This window comes from Pavona decussata, unplaced genomic scaffold (assembly GCF_977016875.1).
Source record: "Pavona decussata unplaced genomic scaffold, jaPavDecu1.1 SCAFFOLD_190, whole genome shotgun sequence".
Classification (NCBI taxonomy): Eukaryota; Metazoa; Cnidaria; class Anthozoa; order Scleractinia; family Agariciidae; genus Pavona; species Pavona decussata.
The window spans coordinates 1,752,501-1,765,363 of record NW_028145599.1 but is presented as its reverse complement, the minus strand read 5'-3'; the positions used below and the strand labels follow the sequence as shown (position 1 = coordinate 1,765,363).

General features: G+C 40.2%; 1 long non-coding RNA gene across 1 annotated transcript in view; it reads right to left on the bottom strand.

The window, feature by feature from the left end:
* Positions 1-11,914: 11,914 nt before the first annotated feature.
* Positions 11,915-12,863, bottom strand: part of LOC146462297 (uncharacterized) — a 9,546-nt gene continuing 8,597 nt past the window's right edge. Inside the window, exon 9 of the long non-coding RNA XR_014857171.1 lies at positions 11,915-12,191. This is a non-coding gene — a long non-coding RNA (uncharacterized LOC146462297). The remainder of the gene's footprint in view (positions 12,192-12,863) is intronic.

The following is a 12,863-nucleotide window of genomic DNA, read 5'->3' as shown; positions in this document are numbered from 1 at the left end:
GACAGCTCTATTTCAGCCGCAGCTGCACAAGCCTATGACCAAGACTCGGTGCAATCTGATGCCGGCATTGGCAGTCTGCAAAACCTGGTTGAAGTCGTGCGCTTCAAGACGTATGAATCATTGCTTCGCACCATGTCCTATGTCCTGAGATTTATTTCCAACCTGAAACAAGCACGCGACAAGACTTGCTTATCACAGAAACCATTATCAGTCGTCCAACTGGAAGTCCCAGTTCCTACAGCATCAGAAATATCACATGCGGAAGTCATCCTCCTTCGAGCTCATCAGATACAGCATTTCCGTCAAGAAAGAGAGTAGTTGCTGCAGGAGCAAACAAAGTTCACCCGCAAGACGCGGCCCCACCTCGTTTGACAGTTTAATCTGAAGCTTAATACATGTGGCCTTCTAGTTGTCCCCGGGAGGCTCGAGCACGCCATGCTCGATAGAGATGCCAAAGAACCAACTCTAATAAACAAGAAGTCTCAGTTCACAACACTGCTCGTGCGATCAGTTCACGAGAGACAACTCCATGCAGAAGTTAGAGAGACAGTTATTGCATTACGCAAGAGATTTTGGTTGCCATCAGCTCGAGGGGAGGTGACAAAGATACTGCGAAGATGTGTCAGATGCCGTTACCATGTGGGTGTACCATTCAAGCTACCCCCTTCACCTGCTTTGCCTGATTTCGGCCTGAATAAGATGAAGCCGTTTTCTACAGTGGGAATCGATTTCACTGGTCATCTTATTGTCAACGACGGTAGCAAGACACAGAAATGTTACGTTTGCCTCTTCACCTGTAGCACCACTCGCAATGTTAACCTGGAGATTGTGAATGACATGACCACCGATCAGTTCCTTTAAGCATTCAGACGTCACTGTGCTGTTTATGGAGCTCCACCATTGATATTATGTGACAATGCTAAGACATTTGTGAAAGGCAATGAGGAAATTCAAAGGTTGTTTCAAGTCGTGGAAGATCAGCAAGTACAGCGCCATTTCGCCCTGAAGAGAGTTCAGATGAGGCACATTCCCGCCAAGTCACCACATTGGGGTGGTATGCACGAACGTCTGATTGGAGTTGTGAAGATGTCAATCAAGAAAGTCCTTCACCGCGCCTTAATCGATCTGTCTGAGATGCAAACACTGACCAAAGAGGTCCAAGCAGTAGTAAATGACCGTCCAATCGCTTATGTTTCCCATGATGTGAATGATCCAGAACCACTGACGCCTTCCAAGTTGCTCTATGGTTACGATGTGTCTGCATTACCACACCCTACAGTTGATCCAGACGAGCTGGACGACGACGATTTCAATGATCACAATCAGCTAAGCAAAGTCATGAAACGTCGCACATTGCTGTATGAACACTTTGTCCAGCGATTTAAAAATAAGTACTTTGCTTCACTACGAGAGCGCCATGCATATCAGTCCAAGAAACGAGAGTCACGTGACCAGTTCATCAAAGTAGGGGATGTTGTTCTAATCCATGAGGACAATGTTCAACGGAGCTCCTGGAAATTAGCTATTATCAAGCGGCTTATCTGCGATAGCGATGGCAGAGTCAGAGCTGCAAACATTCAGACAAGCACTAATTGCTCCATTCACCTGTTGTATCCTCTAGAAGTCACACTAGCAGACCCACAAGAACACTTTAAGGAAACTGGACAGCAGATTCCACAGGTTGAAACTCTCAGAAGAAGCAAACAAATTGCTGCACTTCCACGCCCCCAGTATGTTGAATCCGCTGATTGACTTACCTTGAGCCCGCAAGAGAGATCAGCATGCGAACATTATTAGGCATGCGCTAGATAAGAACTGAACTGAACTGAGTCGCCACCTTGATTTGGTTTCGTCAAAAGTATTTTCGTCGTGTTACTCTTGTTGAAATTGAATCGAAAGCTTGTGATTACATTAAATTAAAGGTTTTCACAACCCAAGATGTCGAAAATCTCTACGAAAAGAAGCAGCTTGTCCTACCCTAGAGCAGGAAGTTCAATCCTCATTGATTGTGAACGACGTCGTTTTCGACTGCAGATTCAGCCTCGACTTCTTCACTGGTCGTTTTCCGCTGGTCAATTCCACAATCGTATTTTCAATATAAAGTACTGCTCCAATTAAACACGAGATAAAGGCGGTTTGCACATTTTACAGAAAGCGTTGCTTAACAATTTTTCCCTTTGATCTTGTTCTTGAAAGGTACTTAGATTCCCTGTAACGTTATCCACCACCTGTATCTTGCTTTTGTCTTTCACGGAATTAAAAAAGTTTCTTTTCCTTTCTGTGTTGGACTGAAGAGAAATCTGAATATTGAAAGACGGGGGGATTTTGGAATCCAATTGACAAACTTTGACGTGATTGACATATGACAGACTGGCCGATCCCGTGTGTTGCGAAAAATATTTGAAGGATAACAAACACAATAGCCTCATTTGACTTTACAAATATGCTCGGATATTCAGTTTTCCTTGGCCGACATTATCTGTTCCTCGAAGCTCATAGTTTTCCTCGAGCGTCGCTCTCGGAAAACTTTTCAGTTCTCGGAACAGATAATGTCCGCGGACAAATATCTGAGCATATTTTCGCGCCAAATGAAGGCTTTCGTTTATATACCATACCATACCATAACAAACTGTACCATACCATGTGGTATGGTCAATGCTATGCTATGCTATGCTATGCTATGCTATGCTATGCTATGCTATGCTATGCTATGCTATGCTATGCTATGCTATGCTATGCTATGCTATGCTATGCTATGCTATGCTATGCTGTGCTGTGCTATGCTATGCTATGCTATGCTATGCTATGCTATGCTATGCTATGCTATGCTATGCTATGCTATGCTATGCTTCGTGGAATCAACGATGCACTTGGTCATTTGAGTTTATTTCACTCGCCTTTTTTTGCTGTGTTAAACTGTTCAGCTCACAAATACAAACAGATCAACTAATGCGTTAGCGTTTACAAATATCCCTTTACGCTATAAAACGATTTGCTGGGCAGTGCAAGAAACGACGTTTCAAGCAACGTTTCAAGTCTTTTGGTGCTCATGTATATTCCCTTAGAATTCTCCAAATTTCAATTCATTCTGTAGAAAGAAAGTGGAGACAATGTTACGGCCGTTTTAGTTATCTCGAAACTTACAGTTTGAAATTGTACAAGACGATCAATTATTTCTCAGCCTCAGCTTTATTGTTATAAAATCTGGCCCAAAGGCTATATTACAAAAAATATAGACCACAAACGGTTTACAATAAGAATGTCACAAATCCTTAAACGCTTTAGCTTGCGAAATTATTCTAATAACATAACCCGTAGCTTACATGCAGTGACTTAAGTTTCAAACCTAATTCGTCTTGACTTCACTTGTAACGATAAAATCACTGAACACCTAAGGGTTAGAACTAAGGTAACAAACGCAGAAATCTAGACCGAGGATATAGCGTTTTTAAGCCATCTTTTAAATCCGTTCTCCCTCTTGTACTTGTGGATGGAATATGGAGGGAAGTAAGATTATTCCCACTTGTACACGGCGCTGTTTATATTTCGCTTCTGATTGTTATGACAGTTTGCCACTGCCAGGTTAGTATGACCTTTGTACTCAAATGACGTTATACCATGTGCTCCGTGTGTTGGAATTTCTTGGTATATGGTGAACCGCGCGCCAGAGGCCTGGTAAACAACTGATTTAGTGTTGTATCTCGTGCTGGTATCGAGGTGATTGGCCACACCCAGGTACGTTTGACCGCTGATCACAAATGGGTGGATGGTCATCCCACCCCGTGTAGGAATGGACTGGAACAGAACGAACTTAATACCATTCCACTTGTAAATGAACGAGTTGGTATTGTAGCTGCTTCCAGAGTATAAATTGGCAAAGGCGAGGAATGTGTGACCATTGATGTTAAAGGACTTCACATCGCGGGCTCCATAAGTCTGAAGAGACTGGATTTTGACGAAGTGTCCTCCTGACCACTTAAACTCAGTGGATTGAACAGAATACTTCTCTTTGGAGTTGTAATAGTTTGCAAAAGCGATGAAAGCAGCATTTTTTTATTTTAAGGGTAGTACACCCAAAAGCACCTTCGGTTCCCACTTCCTGAAACTTGTTGAACTGGCTGTTCTTCCGTTGGTAAATGACAGATTTTATGGAATTAGTACTTCCATCGTAGTTGTTGGCCACTACCAAGTAATTTTCGCCTTCAATGTTAATAAACGAGATTTTTGTGGCACCATTTGTGCGAATTTTCTGGAAGACAACGAACCGTTTTCCAATCCACTGGTATATAACAGAGTCTAACTGATATGTCCCATCGTAATGATCAGTGACAGCAAGGAAATGTTTGCCCGCAAATGAAAATAATTCGAGACCGCTAGGGCCCCTTGTAGACAGGGTCTGGTACAATACAAATTTGTCAGTTAGTTTGTTCATCTTATAAAATGCTGAACCTGTCTTTCGTTTGTTCACGTCTCCATAGTGATTTGATATTGCAAGGTAAATGTTTCCTGTGATGGTGTGAGCTTTGATGGATACTGCACCTCAGGACGGCAAGTCTTGAACTTTTTCGAAGAAATGAAAGCGCATGGATCAGCCTAGTTGAAACAACGGGAAAACAGTATTAATAAAACCAGCTTACAGCTGTAGGTAAGGCTATGAAGTCTCTATCTTACCATCAGTAGCCAACTGATGGTATCTTAGCAGCTGTTATAAATGGAAATTTGATGTTCGGATCCTTCCCAAGGGTATATCGACGGACTGAAATTGAGGGCTGGAAGTTATGTACGGTTGCGTAGTCATGAAACATGGCAACTCCTGAAACCGTACTTCATGTAAGAAATAAAACAGGTAAAAGGGTGTCAATATTCTCAACGTACCCTCCCACAACATGCTTCGATTCCACGTGGTTACGGGAACGGGATTTGATTCGTGGTGTGTGAAGGATGAGGTACTCATCAAGACGTTTAAAAGGGGATGATCGGTTCGCCTCCTGAAACACTCGCCAAGATTTTCAGACTTTTTATTTTTCCCGCCCGTTTTGACCAAAACATTTAATTTTCACTACCCGTTCACAGCTTTGTTTACTTCTTAATTTTGTATGTAATGTATATTTTTCATGACCTAAGGTTATTCTGAGTCTTCAATAAAGTGCAGCTAATTTATGCCTTTATATGCGACTTGTCACTGCAGACTCAACCGTTTTGAATAAAAGCTTTTAATGTGTGACCTCTCAATCTTTTCAAAGAACTAAGTAAGCTATCATTCTTGGCTGATGATAATACAGAATGCCCGGAGGACGGGAATCTTTTGAAACGAGACAATGTAATGCGGAAAGTGGCAATTAAGCGACCACTTTTTTTCATAAATCCAAGGAAGTAGATGATATTGATATGAGCGGAATGAGGCCGATAATGGTGATAATCAGTAAATAGCTGTTCAAAAAGACCGGTGCCTTATTGCGATTGCCCATCTAATTCTTAAATTGAAGTGAAGCCTGTTCCACAGCTTCATTCATATAAAACGAAGAATATCTCCTAAGTTATTATTACAGCAACACACATCACATGATAGCAACAGTAATTTTTAAATTGTAATGTCTGAATGCCATTTGTACTCAGTTAGTTTTTTGTTACCATTTCTAATAGTTTAATTAATAAAATTGTCTTGCTCTCGGTCCACAGTCTTTTTTTAACTCTTCAAAACTCTTCAAAATACGTTAAATGTTACATTTTGCTACCCTTTCATATGCTACCAGATTACGAAAAGGCCAACCTTCTTGGGCGAAGTCTCCCCGCCTATATAGCCTGCTATATCAATATAAGCTTCCTTTTGGGGGAGGGGGGAATTAAGTCATGGAAGCAGAATTCATTTTAACATCAATGGTTTTGTAGCGGTCATACGGCACATTTCCGTACTTCCTTTATTTACACCCACTCTTACTCCTGCAAATAGTTACCAACGTTACGTTTACCGCAATATACCTTGATGAGCTCATCTGGTCAATACTCCTTTGGTAAGTCTTCCCACCGCGTGCTATTTGTTACCACACTACTCTTGCCAACACAAGCTGCAAATGCATTGATAGTGAAACAAACGATGCAAGTAATGGAGAACATATCAGCACCAACAAGCTGGACATTTATTGATATTCCCAACAGAAAAGAACACATCGCATGGTACAGCATCTTTGCGCTGGAAGCTATCTTAATTTTCTTAGGAAATCTGCCCATAATTGCTCTCTTTGCAATGGACAAGAGACTGTGTAAGAAGAGCTTATTTCTGATTATCAACATGGCGTTTGCTGATTTGATCTATGGGACTGTGCTTATGCCTTCTAAGATCTACTTCATGTACGTAGGGCGTTATTATCCATTTTGGACCAAGAGTCAATCGCCTACGGCCCTAAATATTTGCTACAATGTCATTTCCGTCATTTTGGCGCAGGGTTCATTAATTTCTGCCGCATTGATATCTGGTGAGAGATTTTACTCCATCTATTGGCCACTAAAGCACCGAAAACTGTCAATACGTACATATTACATTGTTATTTTCATCTCATGGACACTGGCTTTTCTTGTATCCATGGTTTTCTCAGTATTATTTTTTTTAAATTCCATAAAACTTGCTGTTAATATTTTGATGTTATGTTTTTTTACTTTACTGTTGATCGTCTGCGGCTGTAATGTTGGTATTTGGAGAAATTCTAGACACAGACGCGTCGCCTCGGAACAGCCAATCAGAGATTTACAAAACCGACGCTTGACAAAAACCTTGCTCCTCGTATCAATTATTGCTTTGATCTCATGGCTTCCGGGAATTACTGTAAATGTTTTAAGAATTGTTCATGAGATGTCGATATCTTGGCACATCTATCACCTGACTGTTGCTATGAACGTTTCCAACTCTTTAATAAATCCTGTTATATATACATTAAGAATTCCTGAGTTTAGACGAGCGCTGAGGTTGGCCTACGTTAGATTACAAGCAGCAATACACAAGGAAGACCATAAAAGAAGAGATAACAAGGTGGTTTTTATGACGACTGTGAACCAGCTCAGAACATTTGGAACCGATTCCAATCATCTAGAGCTGGATAAAGGTGATCACGACACCAGATTGTAGTCAACCAAGAAATACGTTCAGTTATCAGGATATCTTGACGGTCTCGAGGCTCATGATAACTTCCGTAACCAAGTGATCAAGAGAGTATATATGAAATTGTAGTTACTAGTAACAAAGTCATTATTATTATCAGTGTACTGTCATAATGAAAGAAGTCAACGTGTAGCCCACTTCATATTAAGTAATTAGGTAGTCAAAGGTGATTGATTTATCGAATAACTGCCACTTGCCTTCTCACGCACGCATGGAATCCAGTGATTGAACATGCGGTTCGTTAAACAATTTCATTTTTAATCGGTAATTCTTGTCCTTCGTTGCCATCTGTCGACAATCCCTCACTTCACGTGTTCACTATTCTTTTGTGGAAAGGCTTCCAGCGGGAAGCTCTCTTGTGGGATTGGGTGTAGAACATTTTCATATTTTCTTTTACGTAACTGAGTTTACCATCGTCACTTTTCACAAGCCCATCGTTGGTAATTCTTGTAACCACAAGAACTTTCCAACACCGATTGAGGGGTGGGAAGTTTCACTCATGTTCTACGACTATAAAATAATTTACCCAGCTGGAAGAGATGCAGAAAACTCGGCTTAATCCATAGCCCCACATCCCAGCTTTTAAAACTAGAGGAAATAGCTGCAGAATATTATGTCAACTATGAAGTGCAAAAATCCTGAAACAAGAAATCAAGTAGGATGTAGAGTTGCAAGCCGTATTTAATTGAAGCATTTGAGACTAATCGCAATGGGAACATTTCAGAGAATCGAAAATATTAACATTCAGCGGACTAGGGTCAATAAGATTTTCACACCTGCTACCTTCAGAAACAGTTTCCAGTGCATCTTGCATTGGAAAGAAGTTGCTGTTGACTGTACGTTTGCGAAAATACTTCCATCTTGTGATTACATGATGGTGCTAACTGAACTTCAGCCATAGCTGTGAACCCCAAAGTTTACGCGACATTCGCAAGGAAAGGAAATTACATAGCTCCTTTCGAGTTACAGTGGTCCTCCATTTAATGGACTCAACTTAAAACGTTTCTGATTACTTCGGATTCAAGTAAAGAAGGATCACTCCGTATTGCTAAAAAGCAAATAGTGAATGCATAGCACAGGACGTTATTAAAAAAGGAAACACCGGACAATATCAGTTCTTACATCAGTAAAGTGCAACACCTTATTCCACCACTTATGACTATTTTTTGCACAGAAAAGCTTTGAAAAACAGAAACCTGAAGATTGACGAACCACATAATACTTCGAAGGAATGACAGTATGTATATAAGAAGCTAACAATACTGCACGGAAAATGCTCTGGACGGAATTCACGTACTGGGCGTCAGTTTCACTACATTCACTCTCTCGAGTTTTCTTTTGTCAACAACTCTTTTGTAAATACCGGCCGTGCTCTCGTACTGTCCATGAAACATATACCCCTTCGAAATTCACTGTGGCAGCCATCTCGGAACACGCATTGACCTATGGGATTGATAAAGTTTTAGGCATCCCTACGTGAAACCACCGGGGTACCCACAGAAAGTATGTGTCCTAATTAATGTCTCACCGTTGGTAGTTTTCGAAATACAGCTACAGGGAATGTATAAATGGTATTAATGGTGAAATATTGCCAGGAAAATTACCATTAAAGTTCACAATAAACATAAAAACATACCTTAGTTGTTATGCTTTGTCGTTCTTGTGGCTCAAACGGTGAGTTTTAGCAATTTCAAGTCTTTGCCGTCGATTGTACGTAATGTAAGTGAAGAACAAGGGAGGAAAGCTATTTTTTAGCCCGGTCCAGCGCCGAGGCCGATTTTCATCCAGAAAGTCACATCGGCCAGCTTCCAAACAAAGCACAAGACAATTTTTGTAACGCCCCGCTGATATTTGTAATGTAGTATCTTTGAGTATTGAAAAATCTCAGCTTTGCATGTTGTAATGTACACCGTGTTGTGTAGTAATATATGTAGGTAAGATATGGTAACGGTAATTAAGTATTGTGACGGTGAGTATTTTAAGCATTGTAAATATTATAAGTGTGTCAGATTTAAAGTAGTGTAGGTATTGTAAGTATTGTGGGCATTGTAAGGTATCATTAGTATTGTAAGTATAGACAGTAGGTATTGTTAGTATAGTAAGTATTGTACTTATTGTAAGTATTGTAAGTAGTATTTGGTATTGTAATTGTTGTATTCTGTGTCACGGCATTTAAAGCTAACTGATATCTAAAAAAAATTAAAAAAATACTTTGCGTGGGCTCCCCTTTGCAGAAACTGTGAAAAGAGTTGTACGATAAAAGCATTGTGAGATTCTTTGAGTACACGGGCCGACGAATACGTGCAGTTTTCGGCAGTTTCCCCGGGTAGCGTAGCTCTTGTTAAATAGTTTTCATCTAAAAGAGAATCTTCTATACAATTTACTTCCCAGAGAAACGCACTTATTCTTCGGCACAATTTCCATCTGTCTACCCAAACGATCCCAAAACAACACCGAAAACTCGCTAAAAATAATTGGCCATAAATTGTACCCAAATTGCAAAGAGGACTCAGACAAAGAAATCCCTACTTGATGGTAAGCGAAGTCTATTTTCAAATTTACAGCCGTATTTTAGAATTTTGGGAACTGAAGGGAATTTCCCATGCATACTGAGCTTGGGCTGCTTGCATCAGACACTTATCCAACAAAGGCGAGTGGAATAATTGTTTTACTGAAAGCAACCAAGAATATTACTTGATCATTTCGTGTCATTTTATCATTTTTTTCCTGTTGAAAACAAGATCAGAGGACGATTTAGTGGCTGCATGAGTCATTTAGCAGTCAGTGGCTAGTGGTTTGAAATAAAATGTCACTATAGATGCATACACTATATTAAATATTTTTACTCATACAACCCAATCTTAGGAGTAACAATTTTTCTGAAAAATACCGTACAACACCATACCATACCATACCGCACCTTACCACAGGACACCATACTAAAACATAACGTACCGTACCATACCATATCATACCATACCACTGCCATAACAAAGTTAACAGTACTGTACCATACCCGTATTATATGGTACGGTACGGTATGCTATGCTATGCTATGCTATGCTATGCTATGCTATGCTATGCTATGCTATGCTATGCTATGCTATGCTATGCTATGCTATGCTATGCTATGCTATGCTATGCTATGCTATGCTATGCTATGCTGTGCTATGCTGTGCTATGCTATGCTATGCTATGCTATGCTATGCTATGCTATGCTATGCTATGCTATGCTATGCTATGCTATGCCATGCTGTGCTATGCTTTGTGGAATCAACGATTTACTCAGTCATTTGAGTTTATTTCACTCGCCTTTTTTTGCTGTGTTAACCTGTTCAGCTCACAAATACAAACAGATCAACAAATGCGTTAGCGCTTACAGATATCCCTTTACGCTATAAAACGATTTGCCGGGCAGTGCAAGAAACAAAGTTTCAAGCAACGTTTCAAGTCGTTTGGTGCTCGTGTATATTCCCTTAGAACTCTCCGAATTTCAAGTCATTCTGTAGAAAGAAAGTGGAGACAATGTTCCGGCCGTTTTAGTTATCTCGAAACAAACAGTTTGAAATCGTACAAGACGATTTTAATCGTCATTTTAATCTCAGCCTCAGCTTTATTGTTGTAAAATCTGATCACAGCCTATATTACAAAAAATATAGAGCACAAGAGGTTTACATTAAGAATGTTACAAACCCTTAAACGTTTTAGCTTGCGAAATTATTCAAATAAGATAACCCGTAGTTTACATGCAGTGACTTAAGTTTCAAACCTAATTTCGTCTTGACTTAACTTATAACGATAAAATCATTGAAGGCTTAGACTGAGGCTTAGAACTAGGGTAACAAACGTAGAAATTTACACTCAAAATATAGCGGTTTTGACCCATCTTTTAGTAAATCCGTTCTCCCTCTTGTACTTGTGGATGGAATATAGAGGGAAATAAGATTATTCCAAACTTGTACACGGCGCTGTTTATATTGTGCTTCTGATTGTTATGATAGTTTGCCACTGCCAGGTAAGTATGACCTTTGTACTCAAATGACGTCATACCATGTGCTCCATGTGTTGGAATCTCTTGGTACTTAATGAACCGCGCTCCAGAGGCCTGGTACACAACTGACTGTGTGTTGTATTTCTGACTGGAATCATAGTGATTGGCCACACCCAGGTACGTCTGACCGCTGATTACAAACGGATGCCAAGCGATGGCTCCAAGAGTAGAAATGGACTGAAACAGAACGAACTTGTTACCATTCTACTTGTAAATGAACGAGTTGATGTTGGGGCTGTTTCCATCGGAATTATTTGCAAAGGCAAGGAATGTGTGACCATTGATGTTAAAGGACTTCACATCGCGGGCTCCATAAGTCTGAAGAGATTGGATTTTGACGAAGTGTCCTCCTGACCACTTGAACACAGTGGACTGAACAGATTGCTTCTGTTGGGAGTTGTAATTGTTTGCAAAAGCGATAAAAGCGGCGTTTTTAATTTTAAACTTGCAACCAACCAGGCTTGCAACCAAAAGCACCCTCGGTTCCTACTTCCTGAAACTTGTTGAACTGGTTGTTCTTCCACTGGTAAATGACAGATTTTATGGAATTTGTACTTCCATCGTAATGGTTGGCCACTACCAAGTAATTTTCGCCTTCAATGTCCATAAACGAGATTTTTGTGGCACCATTTGTGCGAATTTTCTGGAAGACAACGAACCGTTTTCCACTCCACTGGTATATAACAGAGTCTAACTGATATGTCCCATCGTAATGATCGGTGACAGCAAGGAAATGTTTGCCCGCAAATGAAAATAATTCGAGACCGCTAGGGCCCCTTGTAGACAGGGTCTGGTACAATACAAATTTGTCAGTTAGTTTGTTCATCTTATAAAATGCTGAACCTGTCTTTCGTTTGTTCACGTCTCCATAGTGATTTGATAGTGCAAGGTATATGTTTCCTGCAATGGTGTGAGCTTTGATGGATACTGCACCTCTGGACGGCAAGTCTTGAACTTTTTCGAAGAAATGAAAGCCCATGGAGCAACCTATTTGAAACAACGGGAAAACAGTATTAATAAAACCAACTAGGTACAGCTGTAGGTAAGGCTATGAGGCCCCCATCTTACCATCAGTAGCCAACTGATGGTATCTTAGCAGCTGTTATAAATGGGTATAACAGCTATCCCAAGGGTAGAGTGTGGAACTGAAATTGAGAGCTGAAAGTCATGTTCCGTTGCGTAGCCATGGAACATGGCAGCTCCTGAAATCGTAATTCATGTAAGAAATAAAACAGGTTGTTTTCATTGTACAGTTGGCGAAAAGCTAGCGCACGAAATGTCACCTTTTTTATCTCTTCAAGGTGGCATTGGTAAAACCAAATAAAAGTAATAACGCCGATTCAATTTCTGTCAAGCCAGACATCTTGAACGTCAACCTCCAACTCTTGTTGCAAATCTATGTACTGCTTTTTATTCTCGTCTACTTGATTTCTTACATGCAGTTTTGATCCTTTCTGACGTGAAACTGCATTTGCAGCATCTATAGTTTGATTGTCATCCTTTACTTTACATAACCAGAGTTTAAAAGTGTTGACGGGCCTGCACGTCTCCTGCAGTTCGCTAAAAGATTGGTCTTACAGCCTTTATAGCTTATCTCTGCTTAATGAGATGTTAATCTTGATCACGAAGGGAAAAAACTCAAATATACTGAATGGAAAT